At 31.5% G+C, this 22138-nt stretch overlaps 1 protein-coding gene across 6 annotated transcripts in view; it reads right to left on the minus strand.

Annotated features, from left to right (window-relative positions):
- Positions 1–22138, minus strand: part of LOC111640868 (apoptotic protease-activating factor 1-like) — a 108820-nt gene that overhangs the window by 74434 nt on the left and 12248 nt on the right. The window contains exon 1 of one of the 6 annotated variants that reach the window (XM_023386949.1): positions 3926–4125. The exons of the other annotated variants lie outside the window; for them this stretch is intronic. The gene's annotated coding sequence lies outside the window, so the exon portion shown is untranslated. Of the gene's footprint in view, positions 1–3925; positions 4126–22138 lie in introns of those variants that run through there. 6 annotated transcript variants of the gene reach the window in all.

Genomic DNA, 22138 nt, shown 5'->3' on the forward strand with positions numbered 1-22138 from the left:
GGCTATAATGTAATTATCTTAATCTTCACTATCGTTACTTTTTAAAAACCCAGCGAAGCGGGTCCTTGCAGCTAGATTCTAGATTACTTAGAAAAACAGTCTTTTATATATATAAAAAAACTATATTACATACAAATAAAAACCCAGTGAAGTGGGTCCTTGCAGCTAGTATATATATATATATATATAATCTTATCTTTTTCTATAAAAATTTAAACAATTAATTATAAAGTAGAGATTAAAATTAATTTTAAAACATACTTTTATACAAAATATTATCTCTTGTCAATGATTTAATGTATTTTATTGAAATATACGTAGCAATAATCGTGTTGCAGACAGAGTGAGAAATAAGTAAACAACAATTCAAATCGATGTGCATGATCGCCTGCGCGGCACATAAATTCTCGTGCGCGGCAGCAATTTGAGCAGTGCGCGGCCGCGCAGCTTAGAGGGAACATTGGTCCCCATCCCTCCCTACCCGGCCGCCCCATTGTGGGCCGGGCCGAACCCATAATGGGCTTGCTAAAAAGAGGCCCTCTTAGTGCCCAAAGGGCAGAAAGAGTTTTTTTAAGACTATCTCAAAGAACTAATTTATTATGCGACCAAATATTCCAGTAGCTGTTCGTAGTCCTGTAATCAATAAGAGAAATTTCAATTGCATAAATTTGTTCACAAGTGGAAGTAAATAACAGTGAATACAGCATGGTCCTATTCGAAAATTTTCGCAGGCTCCCTTTCAAAGGTTTCTCTTACCTTGTCAACTGTGTCCAAAGATCCGAGTCTGTTTGGACTTTTGTCTTGACACAAACATCCTTCCTGGATGAATTTCTGGTGCCAACGATAGATGCACATCTTCTCTGGTGGTTCCTTTCCATAATTTTTCCAGAACTTGCGTTGTACGGTTATCAACGACTTCGTACGAGCATACTCTAGTACACACAATGCCTTCTCAATCAGCGTGGCACTCATCTTTATAATAAATCTCGCTTATGATCGCTACGTAACATTTATCGTCTGCTTAACACTTGATGACTCACAGTACTATGACGATGTATTTAGTACGTAATCATTGTCGTCAGAATGGTAAGTCGACGTATATCGATTTACGTGAAAGTTTCACCAGTAGTTTCGCGCGTAAGACGTTTTATGATGTACTGATTAGTTATACTTTATTTCAGTGTACACATTGATATGCACGGAATAAACACTAGTACTCGCGCGTGTACGCATATATACACACGAACTAACAACGCGTCTATCGCGTACTGGCAGTAGTGAGAAGCAAGCTTTACACAAGTAACGCTGAAAACAATTTGGAGTTATTTTCTTTCGATTAAAGAGTACTGAAAAACTGGTCCTTATTTAGGTGTTATATACGTAAAGAAAATCCGGAACACTTACCACGTTCGTGAGTATGTCGAGGGGATAGAACAACAAAATGTAAAATTAAGCATTTTTAAAAATCGTTTAACAAATTTATTCGAAATTTATTTTATGGGATTATAACTAACAATAAAAACACGTTTACCCATATTTATTCGAAGAAATATCAATTATGTGGCATTCTATTTTAAAACTCGGTCAAATAAATAAATCTATATTCAAAATGCAGTAATTTATTATTTGTAAAAATTAAGTTATTTAAAATGAAATTTGCAATTTGTAATTATGAAAATTTCTTTCGCGAATAGTAGTACAAAAAACCTCTATCGATTTTAGAACTTTTACTGTTTGATGGACAAAATTTCCGGTCCGTACATCATATGTGAAAAATTAACACTTTGTTAATCTAAAATGCTTTTTATAGGTAATTAAATTAACGAATTTTTTCAAATTAAAATGAATATACCATAAAATGTTTTTAGGGAAAGCATGAAAAGAAGTGAAAGTGCAAACATTGGAAAATAATTGGAAGAATTTGCCTGCGACGAACGTACAGACTTGGATTTAGAAGGGCTAGAATTACTAATTACTAAAGAGCAATACAATACAAAACATTGGCGAAGAAGCAGCTGAAGACGATGTTTTACAATGGTTGGATGATGATGGTGACTCAGAGTATCACATCATAACTAAAAGTGAAATAACAGGAGCGGTTATCATCATCTTGGAAAATGAGGATGTACAGTACGTGCAGATAATGAAAAAGAAACAAGCCCAAAACAACATCGCATCTCGATGATCTAACAATTATTGACAATTTATCAGATAAACATTATACCCATTTTCGTAATTTTAGGGAGTTGATTATAAAAAAAAATAAACAGCTGAATTCAAAGGTTTCATAGTTAACAAAACGCACTCAGCAAATTAGTAGACCATCAAAATACACCTTAAGTTGCCGAGATACTTTTTTAAAACTAAACTAATGTTATCAGCCCATTCAATAGGCCATCCTCAGGTTAAATGAGAAGATTAGAACATTGGTGTTCCAAAATAGAATACATAAATTTAAATACAAAAACTAACGGAAAATAAGAAAATAACAGAAAATTATGTATGTATAAATATAAAAGAAAAATCAGATATTACTGAATTTTTATTATTATAATACCTTAAACTAACAGAAAACTATTAAGGTATATTTATAAAACATGAAATTATAAATTAAGACATGGAAACACAGTCAAAAAGTTTTCTAACAGCTAAATTATGTCTTAGTTTACAATTTCATAATTTAGGAGTTCTTAGAAAAAACTTTTTAACTATGTATTTCCATGCAGATGGTAAGCATTCAGCGTCCCTTGCAATTGAAGTTTATAGAAGCAAACTACAGGATGCATGCATCCTTTAGTTTGCTTCTATAAACTTCAATTTTCTCAGCGCTCATCGCTAATGTTGGGTAGCGGATATGGGAAGCGGATATAAATATCCGCTTCCCAACATTAGCGATGGCGCAGTTGAAGGCTCTGTGCCATCTGGGAAAGTACTGTAGTGTTGGATCCTTTCTTGGCATTATACTTGTGTTCTTTAATTAAGCCAGACTCCCAAAAACCGATGTTCCAAACAACAATAGAAAAAACAGATAAATATCATATTGTGTCGCATGTTTTTAAAATAGAGTATTGATAATTTTGAATTTGGAGAAATATTTTATTAAATTCGAAACAGTGTCTTCTTATTTACTTTGTTCCTTCAGCACAGTGCTGAAGGAACAAATGTTTTATTTTCAATTTTATTTTCAAAACATTAAATAGGTTTTAATTTATAATAGAAAAATCATTTTAAAAAGAAAATTATAGGCATGTTTAATCAATTTGTCCATGGCGCGCATCAAATCATTTGATGCGCACCATGTAGATTTCTTGGGATGTACCATGTAGATTTCTTGGGATATGATTAATCGTTCTCTGCGCGGCACTCATTCTTCAAGCTTAATCTTATCCTCACTTTTAATTATTATTAAGCGTATGACATTAGAATCCCAAAGACACATCTAAGTTAGCACTCTGGCTTATGTAATCCCTCGACCCAAATGATAGCACTATTCTGTTTTGTAGAAACCTCGTGGCAACTCGTAACAACTTTGAAACTGTTCCTCGTATACCATACTCACCTGACTTTGTACCTAACGACTTTATCTTTCAGCATTGGAAAAATCCAACTCTCCGTAGTTAAATGTGAACCCGCCGGGGAGGTCGGGAACCGTCGACTCTCCCTTTTCGGCTACAGGTCGTTAAACCTGCTCACTTTTCAAAATGGCTAAATTTCGAATGCGGTCCCGAATGGTCAGGTTTCTTTTTGTCGGGTCGAGTGGAGGAGGTGTGAGGGGTCGTCGACGAGACGTAGGCGATATACGAGTAAAAGGACACCATTTAACAATGGAAACAACGATTTATTAGATTAACGAAAAAAATATAGATTACAAAAATTCGCTAGCTCCTAACTCGCGGAGAGAGAGTTTACATTAATTGTTTCATACCTCTAGTAGATTTCGACGTAGGCACAGAGTTCGACGCAAAAAGTAAAAATTCCCGGAGACTTAATCCTTACAGACCGTAGATGTGACACTCCCCCGAGGAGGGGGAAAGAAGTCGCTTTTATAGCTTCGGGTAGGGGAAATTAGTCAGGTGATCCCCTATTGTGTGAGGTAGAGTTGGGCCTGCAGGGCCCTTAGTCTCGAGTTTTTCGTGTTACAACTCCCAACGTGTTGAAGGTGTCACGTGGTACCATCTCACACACTGACGTCAAATTGGTAGTCTCGAGTTCTAACTCACGTGCTTTCCCATCTCACCATGCGAGTTGCTACTCACGTTGAGTCGAGCATGTGAGATCGCTACACGAAAGTAAAAATGGCTGACGGATACGCAATTCTTATCGCTATCGAAGAGTTAGAAAGAGCCGAAAGACGTTGTTTGAGAAGGCAACGAATTTTTCGACCACGAGTAGATGACATTTCTTTTCGTGTCAAGTCAATACTAATAAAAAAAACTTTAATTCATAATTGATAAATGTATACAGCAAATTTTTCCAAAAATAAAAAGAAGTATCTAATTCATCGAAAAAGAGTATTAAAATGATAGTAAATTATATGTATAAATTATTAAAAGCATAGACACTATATTAAGATTATTTATTAATCAGAAGTGTTAAGTTCTGATTAATAAATAATCTTAATAGACAAAACAATTTAAGAAATAGATCGAGGAAGAAAACTGTATGAAGAAAGGATTAAATTAAAATACTTTTTCCATTACATAACGGAATTTTTAGCTCCAACACACGCGATTAATTTTTCAACTAATTCTTTCCACAAAGCGAACTGTCTTTTTCTTGTAAATTTATTGTCGAATTTTCCACTATTCATTTTCTTATTTTTTACGTATGTTACTAATATTTCTTTTTATTCTTCGCTTATTTTTTAAAATAAAACATTGGACGTTTTCATTTTGTTTCTGCGTACTATATTGCTATAAGACAATTAACTGTAGCACGTGTAAACTAATTCACGTTGATTTGTTTACAACTTGTTACAGTTAAGTTGATTGGTCGATTTATTATAGTCGCAAACCCAGATGCATTGTAAATAATCCAATCATGCTTAATGACACACGCAACCAAGTGAGTATGATGTATTTCCGCTCGCCTTTCGAGTTCGCTCGAAGAGTCTAACTCGAGACTACCGATTATGTGAGTCATAGTAAGACGAGTGAGTTCGATGACGTCAGTTCGAGTACAACACGAAAAACTCGAGACTAAGGGCCCAGGTGTGGAGGTTAAAGTTGTTCCCGGGACCAAAACAAAATGACGAATTCGGACTTTAACTATAAACTTTTTGTCATGCAGCAGAGGAATGTCATTGTTCGAGGGTTGAATGTTTATATTAACGATGAAAGTTGCGATCGATATTTGATTCTTTTTTCAGACAATGTTATTTTAAAGAGGAGGCGACAAATTTATTTCAAATACGTCGAAAATTTAGGAGGGAAAATGAACAATTTGGGCTTATTCTGCGGTCGGATCTCACAAATATTTGCCATTTGTTCCCCTTTAGCATCTGCAATTTTCCAGTGGACTAAACTACTCAAAAATACCTATAAGAAGCATTCACAGCGGGCATGTGATTGCGGCGTATATATTGTAAAAAATTCATACACGTACAGGGCAATTATGTTTTGAAGTGACGGCAATTTTTAACTTTCTGGTTACAATACTTTTTAAGAAATAAACTCTTAGAGTTAGAACTAATGTCACTTGTTTCATTAGACAACTACACAGTCCAACAACAAAACGTTTTCATACCTATACCTCTGGCATTGAAATAAGTAATTCATAAAGAAAATAATCGCCTTCAAATTTTCCTATCTCATAAGGATCAAAAAATTCACACATCTTTGTATAACAATAGACATACCGAATAGCATGTGGATATAGCACATCTACCTATGCAAATCATTCTAACGTGGTTTTGTTTCTTTATTTACACTTTTAAACATAGAAAACATTGGCAACAAATAAATTCATATCATTTCTGGTTAATTATTTAAGTAGTCTTAAATATATAGAATTCTTGAATCACGTAAAAAGTCGACAAAACACGAAAAAAATTCAAATTTAGAGAAATTTCATATAATCACGTAACCTCGTTTCGTAACAATCTGTAAATCACATCGCCTGAATAAATATAAACTGAAAAGTCTATAATTTGAATAATTAGTAAAATAAAAAAAAAACAATTTCTCGATATTATCTCACTTAATATTGCATAATTTATTACACCCAAAATATGCAAATATAGAAAATTCTATAATACAAGTAACTAACGCTTTCTAAATTTATGCGTTGTTTGGTAATGCTCTCTACAATCGTCATGGAAATTATCAAAATGTTATATAAAGTAAATGAACAGGACAAAATGAAAATAAATTTGATAGAGAATTCTAATTTAAACCCTGAAATGTCATAAAATTGGTAATTTTGAAAAACTTCCAGTAAATTTCTTTATTATACTACTAATATTCATGTTAAATAATTATCTTTATTTTATTAGATAATCTTTTTCATCGATCAAACATTTTGAATTGTCTAATAAAATTAACATAATATAATTAAAAATTATTTAATTATTTCATTTTTTTATCCAATATTTTGAATCAAAATTAGAATTTTTTGCCAATGTTTTTCACAATTACTAACAACAACAAAAATACATGAAAATCTATACGTTTTATATTCATTTAAATATAAACTTACTTCTATCATCAGAAAAAGTAAAAACTATTTTCGATTTCTAATCAATTATTTTATTTGTAATCATTATCAACTGTATGATTAACGTTGTAAATTTTCGTTACTGATACTACCGAGAGAATAAATAACGTCTTTCTTTTTACTTCATCAAGTACAGTTATCAAATAATAAACATTTTTTAAAAGGGAAACAAATCATCATCATATAGGCCTATATATAAAATTTCGGTTGAACGAATCTTTGACAAAATAATTTTCTGTTTATTACTAAATATCCTAAATTCGTGACAAAATCCCTTTTATTTCCTCGTCGTAGTCGAAGAATTTCGCATAAGGACAAAGTGAGTATACAAAATAACCAGTATCTTATCAAATAATTATTAATGAACAAAAGTATTTACTATTTTCTAATTACTCTCTCTATAAAATTATCATCACTGCGTAACAACTAAGTTTGCTATCAACATTGCCAATAGACTATTACCACCACTTTTCTCAAATGACACCGTATATATCAATATTTGCATTAAACAGAAAGTTATTATATGCAAAACCTATTATAAATTGATAACTAAAATGTTGGCATTCCTGGAAAAAATGCATAAAATAACATTCCCAGAATATTCTATCTTTACTCCACGTAATTCGAATCTTATTCTAATCTACGTTACGAATTTACGAGACTCTTCGATCATCCTAACTCTAAGAAAACTGATTCTCCGTCGTCCCTGTGGAGATGACTGCAAACAAAAAGTAGAATGGCCATCGTAATCTATTTCATTAGAAAGACAGTACTGTATCGGAAAACAGAAATTCTGTCTAGAATAATTGGAGTTTGTTCGCCATTTCGTTTTAATTTCTCGAATATTTTCATTAGTTTTAGGCTGTGTACACATTAGGCGTTTTGCATTGCGTTAAACATGCGTTAGCAGCATACACACCACGCATTTAGCTCGGGTTTGACGGCGTTTGACGACCGTTCGCAGTGGCTCAGTTTGGAAATGAACGTGAAAGTAATTGCTTGTGTGTACCTCCTCCATCGTCGCTATAAAAGACGATGGCAGAGGCAAAGAGAATTTTGGGTGCACCCAATATTACGAGATAGACTGACGCATGGAATGTTTGTGACGTTGTATCAAAAACTAAGACAATATGAACCCAAATTTTTTAATTCTTTTAGAATACCTATAAAATCATTTGACGATGGCTGGTGTCTTAGATTTCATCAATAAATAGATCAGTATCGAAATGATCGTTCTCCATTTCGGCCAACGTAAGTCCACTCTACCCGAAAGCGCGCGATCGAATGTACAACATGGCAGCACATATATCTCAAAGCGCGCGGCTGACGCCCGCGAAACGCGCGTTCTAACAAAAATCTATCAACGCGCATTTGACGCGCGCTTGGCCAGAAGCGCGCGTTTCAGTATGTATACCTATGCAGAACTCTTGGTTCTTTAAAACGCGCGTTTAAAAACGCCTAATGTGTACACAGCCTTAATGTAAATCAACAGCATAGCATAACTTTTATAAAGCATGGAGCTTTTATTGGGCTGCAATTTTAAAAAAATGTAAAACTAAAAATTAAATTTCCACAGTCGTCAGTCTTTCCTTAATCTCAAGAAAAGAGTTAGTCAAATTAAATAAGTAAAAAATAATTATAAAAACTTATGAATTTGTATCGAAACAAAGACATAAAATAAAAACTGCTATAAAACAGAGATTATTAAAGTGCAGTTGACAAATCACTCCGCTAAGTGTGTAATTTACTTCATTAAGAATAATTCAACTTCAACTGAAATATCCTCAAAAAATTACATTTTAAAGACGTGTAATGTAAGTTAGGATCAAAAATATGACGCTTATTCGTGTTAAATGACGTTTCATTTATTTGAAACTAAATAAAATATTAACTAAAATTGTGAAAAATTAATCGCGAGGGATCCGACATAGTTTTAGAAACAGCTGCACTAAGATAGAAAGCTTAAAAATTTACTATCTTACATGAGATAATTACTTGCAATTCAATAAAACATAATAGGAGAAATCTTTAATATAATGTTATTCAAATACAGAAGTAACATCGCACTTTAGACTCATCCTTGTGTTGAAGTGTCCAATCAAAACCGAGGGTTTGAATTACGTCGTACCTAGATATGTAAAACTCATTACGTCCTCTTTTTTTATTTTATTTATTTAATTAACAGCAAATGTGGAAAGTTCAAGTTGTTTATATTGCATCCTATATTGGAACGGTATTTTATATAAAACCTAATAACTTTGTGTACAGTATGTGTATATATATATATAGGTATATCTCGGGTTACGTCGTTTCAAGTTAAGCCGTTCTCTGTTATACGTCGTTTGTAAAAAAAATATATGGAAATATAAAAATCAAATTTAAGTCATTTTATTCGACTTTACGTCTGTCCACCACAAATATTGAAGTCGTATTATCACTAGAAAAGCATTAAAAACACATGTGCATATTTTAATATGATTTTAAGTAAATGTTAATATAGGGGAGGACAGGGCAACTTCGGCACGTTAAGAATAATTTAAATTTAGTGTAGCATATATTGCTGTAAACGAAGAAGAAGAAGAAAAAAAAACTTTGTTCATTGTCTATTAGAATGTTACCTTACTATAGAACTGGTTAAAATCAGTTTGGAAATAAAAATAATCATAAGAATAATAACTTTATAAAAAGATACAGGTATATAAATTTGTGTTATTGACCATGTATAAATTGGAATTCACTGTTAAATCAAAGAAATACAAGTCCAAAAATTTATTTAATGTTATAACAACGAAATTAGAGTTAAAAGACACACACAAATAAAGAAAATGTAAACAAAAATTAATTACAAAAAAATCAAACAGATAATAATTGAAAACATCCTAATGCAAGTTAAGAGCAATATAAATGAATTAGTGAACTCAAACAGTAGTAATGAAATATGCTTAATAGCAAATTGTTTATGTCCTACACATATCACAAATAAATTGAACCAAGTCATTTTCTGTACAGTCCACATGAGCCCACAGTTACACTTGCAGCACAATCCACTTTTCCTGAGTAGTTCCATATTGTTCATTGCAATATAAGAATAAGTATTTTCATCGTCATTTTCCGGTTCTTTAGAACTTTTTTGCCCCTTTCTTTTAGTGAACTTCGAATCCAATTTCTCCAAATCATTGCTTTTCTGCAAGTTCCTGATTTTTTAACTTTAGCCTTGGCTTTTAGTGTGGCTTTCTATGGGGATCAAGTTATTTCCTCTGCTTGTTGCTTATTCTTTGCGACCACATCAAACCATAGCAAAACACGATCAGGAACAAGATCGGCAACACTGCCGAAGATGCCCCAATAGTCATGATTTAGAAACATTAAGTGGGACCCTGAGAATAGGGTACCAAGCCAAGATCTGGCCACGTGAATAAGTTAATGTTTTATCCTTCTAACAAGAAAAATAACTTTCGTTATTATGGAATTATAATAAAACATGCCAATTTTATATAAATGAAAGCAAAATATTATAAGAAAATTGAATGAAACAGACAACTTATTAAATATTTCAACTACGCTTGTCGGAGAACAACACAGACACCACACTCAACAAGCGTCATTAAAACTCAACTGTAACCTCTAAAGAGAGTTCCATTTTATTTTGTTTCAAAGAAAATTTAAATTGATGAACTTATCCCGTCCTCCCCTAATCATCAAATCCTAGCGAACGAAAGATGAAAACACCTGCGACTTTGTTGTCTTATTTAGCAGTCTTTAAGAGCTCAATATTGGCGTTTTTCACGGTAGTTCAATATCTGCTGTTTGGCATCATTGTCAGTGCCACTCGATACTGGTAAATTTAACGTAAATTAGTTTGTTTTCTACTATCGCAAGATAATTTTAATAACTGTATTTGTTAAACCTTACAAGATCATCTTATTTTATAATGTCTTAGAGCAAACCACATTCATAAATAAAGAATCCGCGAAACATCGCCAAATTGTAAACATGTACAGTACATTTACAAGTAGGTACTGTACGTTCATGAATTCACAAAATTTAATTACTTTTTTCTGTACTATATTAAAAACTAAAATTTATTTGTTCGTAAGCTTAAAATAGTTTCTTATTAACCATATATTATTAAAAATGCATTTACAAATAAAATACAGAACTGGGAACGGTTATTTGTGGCAAGTGACAAGTAAATTTGGAGACAAGCAAATTCGCCTTAAGTCGCCTCTCCTGGAACCAATTACCGACGCAAGATGAGGTATACCTGTATATATATATTAAGGGTCCAATATACAGGAGACATAATAAGGGTCTAGAAGAGCTTCAAGCTGCTCGTGAACCGCAGTTTGGCCACTAGTAATAGAACACGTTTATCAAAGATAAAAAAATCATGCATTTGGAAAATAACTTCGTCATACTACGTGTTATAAAATCCTAATATCATCCTATATGAAACCATGCTTAAAACTTATTAAAAAACGGTGCCACAAACTTATGTACAGTACAGTTGTTTAACTTAATAGCAACGAAGTATGTAAATAAAAACTTCTGTTAGCAAGTCTTTTTGAACAGATATTTCAGAGAACTGTGAAGGAACAGCTTGCAAAAATAACACAACGTGAACGTTTTTAAGCTATCATTTTATAGATCAATATGCCCTTACGAAATGAAGTTATTTTATTAATTCTTGGACGTATGTTTCTTAAGTTATGGCAACACTTGGGCGATCTGCCTAGGGGGGTGCCTTCCGGGAGGACTTTTTAAAGGAAACTGGCTCCTATTTAGGTGTTACAGACGTGGAGGAAACCCGGAAAACGTGGCCAGCCCGTCCGAGCGAGGCGCGAACCCACGACCGAACTCCCAGTGTTCAGGGTACGAAGACAGCTTAGCCACTGGTGGGTCGCATTCGACGTATGAGGTCATACTGCATATAGCCGAACGAAAACATAAAACCAAATTAATAAATCGTTTAATAAACATTTCTCAACAATAAAAGGTGTTTAATGGTTCATTAAGTGTTTAAAAAGGCTGTTTGATATTTTGTTAATAAAACCAAATTTTTTATAAAATGACTTAAATAGTAAATAAAAAACACAGTATTTAAAAAACAACTTTTCATTTCACAAAGTGTAAACAATTTGCAATGTAATTTGATCGTAAGTGCAATATCGATACATAAAATGAACTTCCTATTTTCATTCAAAATTCAATATTTCCAGTGTGTCATTACTGTGTATTATCTTACAATATATAATTAATTTTTCACTAAGAGTTTACGTTTCATAGTGTATTTAATTCGGGAATCTTTTATAAATAATTACTATAAAATAAAATAACTTATAATGCCACTTTGGAAAACCTGTTATACCTGAATAGAATTTTATAGTTTACTGCTCTCATTATTAGTACTCTGTTTTACCGTGTTTTAGTTATTGCAAATTCCTGATTTTAAACAATTTAAGCTACTATTAAATGATAAATAAATTTTATAAGACTCCGTAAGACCTTTTTAAGTTCAGATGATAGAACATGTCTGTAACGTCACGACGTTAAAATAAGGAAAATGAATTGTCAAATGGAAATATTCGTCCCTTTTATGTTGTAATCATAATCGATTCGTTACTTAAAACAATAATTGCTTAACATATCATGCGTGAAGATATAAATTTTCCCTCAAAATGATGAATGTTAAAAAAAAACATTATTCCAGAATATTCCATAGTTGTTGACAATTTCACTGATCACACCAAAATGATCAATATCTTTTTGATATAATGCCTCCAATTAATATCGTCCGTCTTTAAATTTTGGTGTAATGCCAATACAAGCATCCTTCCAGTCCAAAGTGATTCATTGTTATCTTTTCCATTTTACAAAAATAATTTCCTGTCAATCGCGTCAATTGTTTGTTACATATTTCAGATCTCTGTTATTATTTTAGTTAGAAGTGATAAGTGTTTTTGATATTTCAATATTTTATAATTATTGAAACAATTTCAATCCATATCTTGCTACAAAAAAGTGCCAACAAATTACAAGCAATTTTGATATATACAGGGTTCCTACTCAAATTTTTGTTTTGAATTCCCCGATTTACCCTGACCAACTTTGTCCAAAATTCCCTGACTCACATTTCTTAGTGTAGAATATCGACATAATAAAAACAGCATTTACTGTGAACATTGAGTACATCTATCCCTCTTTTTGCACAGTTGATATTATATTTGCACAGTTTATTTACTTTTTTTTATTTTAGTGAGTTCCGGGACAATTCCGGAACCTCACATTTGTATTCCTATGACGTCATAGTATTGCGAAAATTGGGATTTTTAAAACTTATAAAATAAAATAAATACAGAAATAAACATCAATAAATTACAATTATACGTTATTAAATATAGAAGTTCAGCGCAGAGAATCGTAACTACAAATCTTATTTTTGCAACATAACTTTAAAAATTGTTTTGGTGTTGCTTCGCATAAAAGATAATCAAATTTATTTTAATTTTTTTAGTAATGTAATTTTTTAAAAATTAGCTTTTTAATTTTTAAATTTTAATTATAAGCAAGTTAACAATGGTAAAACTATCGGATTACCTGTTTATTTTCGAAAATATAACTACACTATATTTATTACAAGTATGATCAATCTTGCCAGTTTTTAAGCCCTAAATTTGCCAAAATCAGTTATATTCGTTACCTAACGTCATTTCAGTTAAAACTAATTATTAAACTATGTATCGAAGTTGCGGGAAAAACGGGAGAGAGGGGGGGAAAATACGCTCGCACTATAGTACTTTCAAGGAAAATCGTAACAACAAATATAAAAAGCTTGTGCCAACAAGTCAGCTCCAGTATTTTACTGTAAACTTCGGGTAACTATTTATAGTTTTTTTATGTTGTGTAGTAATGTTTTAAAACGTGAAAAACGATTAAATTACAGATTTTTACTGATCTATTTAGCTATTTTGAAGAAGTGAACATTCTAATAAATTACGATTTCAACTTTTAAAAGTTTGCAAACACATTTTTAATTAGTTATTCTAATAAACAATTTCATCTTTTTATAATCGCTGAATTATTAAAATTAAAAATTAAACACTATTACATAAAAGTAGTTTATCTGTTATTAATCGACAACTGTAAAATTATATGGCTTCAGAATGGTAAAAAAAGCCATTTCAAAATGGATTCTGGTGTATTTTCTTAAAGATTGCAGCATTACTTCTTGCCGCCTGCAGATGGGTATGATTGGTCATCCATATTCTGCAAACGAGATCAACAACGCAGTTAAGGAGACAAATTCCCTGCCTTTTTGACAATTTTCGACAAATTCCCTGACTTTCCGAACACTAATGAAAATCCCTGACTTTCCAGGTGCGTAGGAACCCTGTACATAAGGAAAATGCGGCTAAGTGTATCACGTTCCGAACATTCATCCTTTCGGAATAAAACAAAAACTCCCTCCTAGAATATCGAACAGAAATAACCAGTAGTGAATTAATAAGTCATTAGTAGGTATAACCAATAATGAATAAGTTCTTAGTTTGGAAAATATGGGAGTATGAATTCCATAAGTTTTCACGTTAACTCGTTAAATATAGAAGAGCAAGAGACAGGCCACAAATTTTTGAAAATATATCAAAAGTATCTTCCTAGTCAGATATAAATGCTTTACTCCAGAATTTCCTGTCTTATATTCAAAAGTTGGATAACGGTACTTCAATAGCTAGAATCGAATAAGTGTTTCCGTTCATCGTTTTGCTAATCACTTTACAAGTGAATAAACGATGATCATCATGATACAACTGTGTTAAAACGTACTGTACAATTTATTCCTTCCTTTATTCTATATGTGCATTTCGGGTCGACGCGAACTCTCAACCTCTCTTCAGTATTATAACTAGAATATTTTACTATATTACAATTTTTAATATAAAAGAATATAAATACAAAAAAAAACACAATTTGGTGACTTATAATAAGAATAAATAATTGTTAAATAGCATAAAACATCGGATATGCAATCGTACAGTACGTGAAATTGAATCTCAACCTATGGTTACTATGTAAGTCATAAAACTATCATTGTTTAGTGGTTTTATCCACTCTTATCCATTGGTGAGCTTCTATTGTTGAGGAAAACAGCAAGAAATTCAAAAATTTCAGTGAATTTGAAAAACATTACACGAACAAAAGCAGATAAAATTCGATTATTCTATCAGTATACTCTAATAAAAACAATAAGCCCCAGTGTAACCAAATACTCGAAAAAAATATAATGAAGAAAAAAAATCAATGTACTGTAGCTGACAAATCGGTCAAAATACTTAATAAAAAGAAAGAAAAGGATCTTGAATTCCAAGATTTGAATAATTTGATAGCATTAGTCCTTTGATTTTCCGGGAACTACAGCTTCTTTAGAAAAGAATATTTTCACTCATGAATCCTCGTTGCCAAAAGAGAAGTCAAAAATTATTTTTATTTATTTATTCACTTTTTATTTAATAACAAAATACAGTAAAGCCTTTAATAAAATCACGAGGTTAAAGATTACTCCTGTTTAACAACAAAGAAATTAAATATTTAAGTCAAGAAAAACCAAACAATTATAATTATAAAGCAAAACTGCTAATTACAATACGATAAATTGTGTGATAAAATTGCGTGGCCTTATTAGACAATATAAGTTCATCTAAAAAAAACTATGCTCGTCTGACCATGGAAAAGCTAAATCAATCTAACTTTTAAATTTGATATCATATTGTAATAAAAATAGTTTTTTCTTCTTTATTTTGGCAAATAGAAGCCTTTAAATTTATGTATTTTTACGGCACTATATTAGTATCGTTTATAACGTACTGTACAGTACTTAAAAACTCCTAATAATGCTCATCTATATTTTATGGCGGAATTTTAATAAGAGTGTCTGTATTTATCAGCGGCGGCTCTTCCAACCCGTTTTATTAACAACAAATAATGGTCACCCTAAGTAATAAACGAACACAGTAGAACATTGGTGTAAAAATTGGACATTCACACAATGATATAAAATACGATGAGAAAAACAGGGTTAAAATCCAGAAGACAAAAATCAAGACCTTCAATAAGTGATAAAGATTTTCGCCTAAGGTTTCGTACTTATAATATTTATCCAAATAATTTTCAGAAACGGTTGAGAAGTGGGTTCTATTGAGTGTTTGGCTTATATCTTTGGAAAATCCAGAATTTCATGGATAACGATAACACGGTAGGTACTGGAGTGTAACAAAATTATTATACTATTTTACCACATCATTATCCTTATCATTACTGTCGTTATTCCTTACGTTTAAAGTTTATAAAACGACAGATTTAAAAACATGACGTCATTTCCTGTTTAGTGAAAACGAAGTCTGCAGATTTAATCTTGTATATCGTTAAATACAATTATTTCTTCATATTTATTTTCAGATATTTTCGCTCGTGGTTACGTATTATATCAACACAAGCGAATAAGCTTCAGATGTTTTTCTTTTTTTATATTTGTGGTTTTAGGCCCTTTACCGGTCAGAGCACAAAAAGGTCAAAGCTTCAGACGTTACTGCGGATGGACAAAACAGACAAGTCTGATATGAAAATAGAGTATCATAGTCGCAGCGTTTTCTTTTTTTAATTGTTGTTGTTATTATTATGGTTAATTTCCTCGTGTATTCGTGTTTGTTACATTTCAAATTTCAGAATATCTGAAAATTAAGAAATGAAAAATTTTATTTAACCACATAGAAAGTTTAATCTTCAGAGACTTCGTTTTAGCTAAACAGGAAATGACGCCATGTTTTTAAATCTGTCGTTTTATAAGCTTTAAACGACAATAATAACAGTAACAATAAAGCTAATAATGTGGTAAAAGTGTAAGAATCTTGTTATACATAAAAAATAAAACTAAAACCACGTAGGTTTGAATCTACATCGTGCCTGGCGTCTTATCAATCGAACATCGGCATGACAATGATAAGCTAAATTTCCAAAAACGAGCTAAACACTCAATTTTCAGAGGCCCGTTTTCAGTAAACTCTAGAGAAGTGACTCCTATTATTTGGACAAGGAACCGTTTATGTTTAGGGCTACCAAGTTTCGTTCGAAGCGGGGATCAGAACGTCTGGCCATCTCCTTGTTAAGTACCGTGTATACAATATTACAATATTAAGTATCGTATACATAAATACTAATAATGCAAAAATCTGTGTATCTCGCAAATTCACGCTTACCTATAGGACTTCGCATAAACTAAAACTGTTATTCTTATACAACGATTCTTTCGCTGAATCAACAGACATAATTATCGCTTCTTTTAATGTTAATTTAACCATGGAAATTATTATTAATTATGTTGTGTATGCATAAATTTTGGTTAATTTTCTATATTCTTAATCTGTAATTAATAGTTAATTAAAATATGAATCCTAATGCAAAAATAAGACTTATACTAGGAAATATTTGTTCATACGCAACATGTAGTATCATTTTAATGTATCGATCTAAAATAATTGTAGTATGCCATACTGAAAGGCACCAATAATGTCACATTTCAAAAAATGGTAGACTAAAGCTTACAACAAAATAGATTTTAAAAAATAATATGGCGATAAATTTGAAATTAAGTTCCTTTTAACTTCAGTTTATCTAGCATTCAAGATATGATTTCAATTTATATAAAATTCCTACTTTTATATATTTTGATAATCTTTTTACTTTTGTTTTCTCTTACTATTTCTATTTATTCTAAGTAAAAATAATTTACTTCATTACTCCGAACTTCTATATTCATAATTTTATAAACATGTATGTACAGTCAAATCTCGATACCCTTCTAAACCGCCAAATAAATACCCGTATTCCCTTAAATATCAATCTTGATATCCTGTAAATCACTAAATGTACGATTGTGCATTGCAAATGACATTACCAAATCACTTGACTTTCAAACTTTCGAAATGAAGCTTGTGTGATAACCTAGTAAGTTCGGATTTCAGAGGCGAGCAAATTAAATCGAAGTTTGGCACAAAAATCTCTTTTAGTATACAGTATTTCGTGTAAGTTTTCGCTTTCATTTTCTCCTACTGAAATTATCATTTTAGGGTTTATGGTATTAATTGAGACTGTTAGTAATTTGATTTGTCCTATTACTTTATCGTACAGACAAAGTAATAAGACGTGTGAAGCGACAATCTGATATTGACGTTGCTTTATTTAGTGATATGATTCAAGTGTTTGTTAGGTTACATCTGTAACAGAAGCAAATAATTTATTTTTAAATGGATATTTAATTTTCTATGTTTCATATTTATCCTTTTAATTATTTGACGGCCTTGTAGGCTACATACAATTTAAAAAGTTGCAGAATTTTATTAACGTATTACGGAGCTATTTGTTTCAAATATCTAAAACGGTACTGCTACCATGTATCTAGTTCCAAATCCAGTAAGGACCTAAGGAATGAATAAATCCTTATCCTTCATTTTAGTGATGCTAATGAGTCAAAGCAAACCTACAATGAAGAGTATGAAAGACTACAATTCTGATAACTTATAGTCTAAAAATACACTAAGGGGTGTAATTAAGGGAACTAACTAGTCCTTCACGTCACATAAAACGAAACAAAAAACCGTTCATCTGATAACATTACCTGGTATTAGGTGTATTTTTTTAAATAAAAAAGGCTTGAATAAGTTCTGAAATGTCCTAATATAAGAAAAGTTTTCTTAATTAACTGTAATTTGTCAAAAGTTCGCCAAAATAACAGCAATTAGATCAGGATGCATTTTCTTCTTTAAAAATCGTACTATTTTGATAACTTTCTTTTAAAACAGAGCTAAACTTTAATTATTTCAAGAAATACAATGCAGTATGGTTTGCAGGGTATATACAGTATAAACATATATATATACACCTACTGTATATATGTATTTTATTAACCGAATTCTTGATTGTCATTTATATAATTTCATTTAAATATCAACAATATTTAAAAATTTTATACTGTATTAAATCTGCGAATTTGTAAAATTAATATATGAAAACATACTGAATGACTATACCATTCGGAGAGATATTGAAAAGCCTTTCCGGTTTATTTCGGAATCTGTATAACTCGCTTGTAACAGTATTTATAAACTACGTGTAACGGAAACGGAAGCGAAACGTAAATCTTACTATAGTAGAGGAGGCAAGAAGCGAAGCTCAATTTGACGGATACGGCTGACGTCATAAATGTAGAACATTTTTATATCGTAATTAGCAATAAATTCAAGATTTTAACGATAGAATGATCTAAATAAAACTTCATCCAGAGTAGCATAAGCTATCTAATAAGTAATTACTTTGTTAATTTGACATGCATAAATAATGCCTACAAACATTACTTACGTATAAAATAAATTTTGTATTGGGAAAATGTAAATGACATCATCACAGAAATAAAATTGTTAATGTTTAGTATTTTGTAATCTATCAGAGTGAAAGAACCCAGTGATGAAAAATTGAAATGTCATTACTGACTTCTTAATCTTTCAATAAGAAATGCAATAATATAGTAGCATTACTTTAATATTGTATTTCTTATTTTAAACTTTTAATGTTTTAAAACACTCATAAATAAAAAAAACTTGAGATGAATATACAGGTGTAAGATAAATACAGTACTTTAAACAAAAATAGATGATGAGCAAACAAGGTTATTTTTAAGTCAATTGTTTTTTAGATTTCATAAAAAAACAATGCCTAATGAAAGGAAAACGTGATTAAATAATTGTTTCTTAAGCATTTTTTTAGCATATGTTACACTTATTATAGTTCAACTTTCTTTTTTTGGTAAGCAAATCCATATCAAAAGTATGCTTAACATCACAACTGATTGTTCTCAAAACCTGTCAAATTTGTGAAATATTATAACAAAAATACAAAATTTAATAATAAAAATGATGACAAAATTATACACTTAATATATATATTGAGATTATAAGAACAAACAAGTACAGTAGTACAAAATATGGATGTAGGCACTTTGTGAATTGTATCTAAGTAATATTTTCTACAACTGGTATTGTACTGACAAAGTAATTTGCTATTATTGCAAAATCTAATTATAAATTATTGATAAGTAATAGCTATCAGTCTTTATCAATAAATTTTTAAGTTATAAATTAAAATATTTAATTCATTTTTAATAACTGATGTAACTCTTATTAAAAATAATTCCTAAAGATATACAATATTATATTACATCTACTTTTTAAAACAAAAACACTTTTCTGAAGTTTAATTTTCACTTTTAAAAGACAAACAAGTTTTAAAAAACGTTGTCTGTCTTTTTAAAAACGGAAGATTTCTTCTTTGTTGACAGATTTTAAACAAACTCCAATATACTTCATAATTAAGATTGCAATATTAGTTTTTCTGAAGATGTGTAAATGCCAATGACAAGCAGAAAATGTTAATTGTTAGTTTTAATAATAGTAATATTGCAAAAAATGTTTTTGTAACATTTACATTTGTAATTCAAAAAGAAACAATTAAAAAAATATTAAGTGTAAACAGTTTTCAATGTTTAGTTTTAGTTGTTTAAGAATTCAGATATCACTTATAACAGGAAATGTAATACATAGCTCATAACTAGGACAAAACAATAGAAATTTTGTTTATATTGTACAATGTTTAAAACTTTTACTAGAAAGTTAATACTTCATTAAGATTTATATCATAATGAAACCACTCTTATAAATTAAAAGTTTTATTTTTACTAAAATAATAATAGCTCTCATTAAAGATAAACATTTCTGGCATAAATAAAAACAAATTTTCAGTATAAATGAAAATATATATACCATGGTGGTCAAACTGCAAAATGACTCTTCTACTTCTAGACCTTACTGTGACTTGCATATAGCATATGAGAATACTATTATATATATTATATACAAAGTTTAAGTTTATAACAAGAAATTGTTATAAACTTAAACTTTATGTATATTAGAATGCTGCTCTTGTGTATTTTGGACAAGCAATGCATGGCTCCTTTTTATGGCAAGGTTTGGCTACCCTTGATATATAACAACATAGCATATAAAAAGATCAACAATACAAGGTCTGTTCAAAAAGTTCCCGAACTTTTTGAATAGCATGCCTCAAGTTGGTTTTTTTAATCCGCTTGGAGGTGTTTTGTCCACCGAAACCTCCTGAGTAACCTCCTTCAATCCGTTTGTTGATATTTTGTTTTGGTGATTAGTTATGGCCATTTATGTAAAGGGGTGTTTGTAGGATTCGGCAAAAAATCGGATCTACAGAAATGAGCTCTTTGAAGGAGCAGCAATGTTGTTCTATGAAATTCTGTGTGAAACTCAGGAAATCCTTCACAGAAACTTCCCATGGGCAAGTGAAACATCCTCCCTCCCCAAAAAAGCTCTACAAGTTTGCTCAAATGTTAAGGTGATGTTGACTGTTTTTTTCAATGCAAAAGGGATTGTGCATCACAAATATCTACCTACAGGCCAGATAATCAACACGGAGTACTACCTGGAAGTTATGAAATGCCTAAGAGACAGAATCAGGCAAAAAACAGCCTGAACTTTGGAGAAGCAGCAAGCGGTTTTTTCACCATGACAATGCATCAGCTCATTCATCCTTCAGAATTTGTGAGTTTTTTGGCCAAAAACAAGCCCGTTCTACTTCCCTACCAACCCTACTCACCTGACCTGGCCCCTTGCGACTTTTTCCTGTTCCCCAAACTAAAAAACCTGCTCAAAGGAAAAAGATTTGCTACCATTCCAGAGATAGAGAAAAATTAGACGGAGGAGCTTATGAGCATTCCGGAAGAAGTGTTCCAGGACTGTTTCAAAAAGTGGAAACACTGCTGGGATAAGTGTATACAAGGTCTGTTCAAAAAGTATCGGACCTTTGGTCGGTAAAAATAAATTTATTGACTTTGAGGTATAAAACCCTAATTCCCTTCAAAGTAGTCTCCTTGGTAATGTATACACTTCTCCCAGCATTCCTGCCATTGCTGGAAACACTGCTGGAACGCATCTTTTGGAATGGCCATCAGCCGCTCCGTCGGATTTTGCACGATGTCTTTTCTCGACTAAATTCGGGTTCCTTTTAGCGGCATTTTCAGCTTGGGAAATAGCCAAAGGTCACACGGAGCCATATGGGGAGAGTACGGAGTGTGACGAACCACAGGAGTGTTATGTTTGGCGACGAAAGCCCGAATCAGATGCGCAGAATGGGCGGATGCGTTATCACGATGGAGTTGCCAAGTTTTGATCGACCACAGATCCGATCGACCACAGATCCGATCGTTTGCGTCGCACAGCATCGGAAAGACGACGAAGGCCCTCCTGGTAGTACTCCTTCGCAATGGTTTGGCCTTGTGGTGCGTACTCACGAC

Source organism: Centruroides sculpturatus, unplaced genomic scaffold (genome assembly GCF_000671375.1).
Source record: "Centruroides sculpturatus isolate CEXI.00-Female unplaced genomic scaffold, Cexi_2.0 scaffold1375, whole genome shotgun sequence".
Taxonomy (NCBI): domain Eukaryota; kingdom Metazoa; phylum Arthropoda; class Arachnida; order Scorpiones; family Buthidae; genus Centruroides; species Centruroides sculpturatus.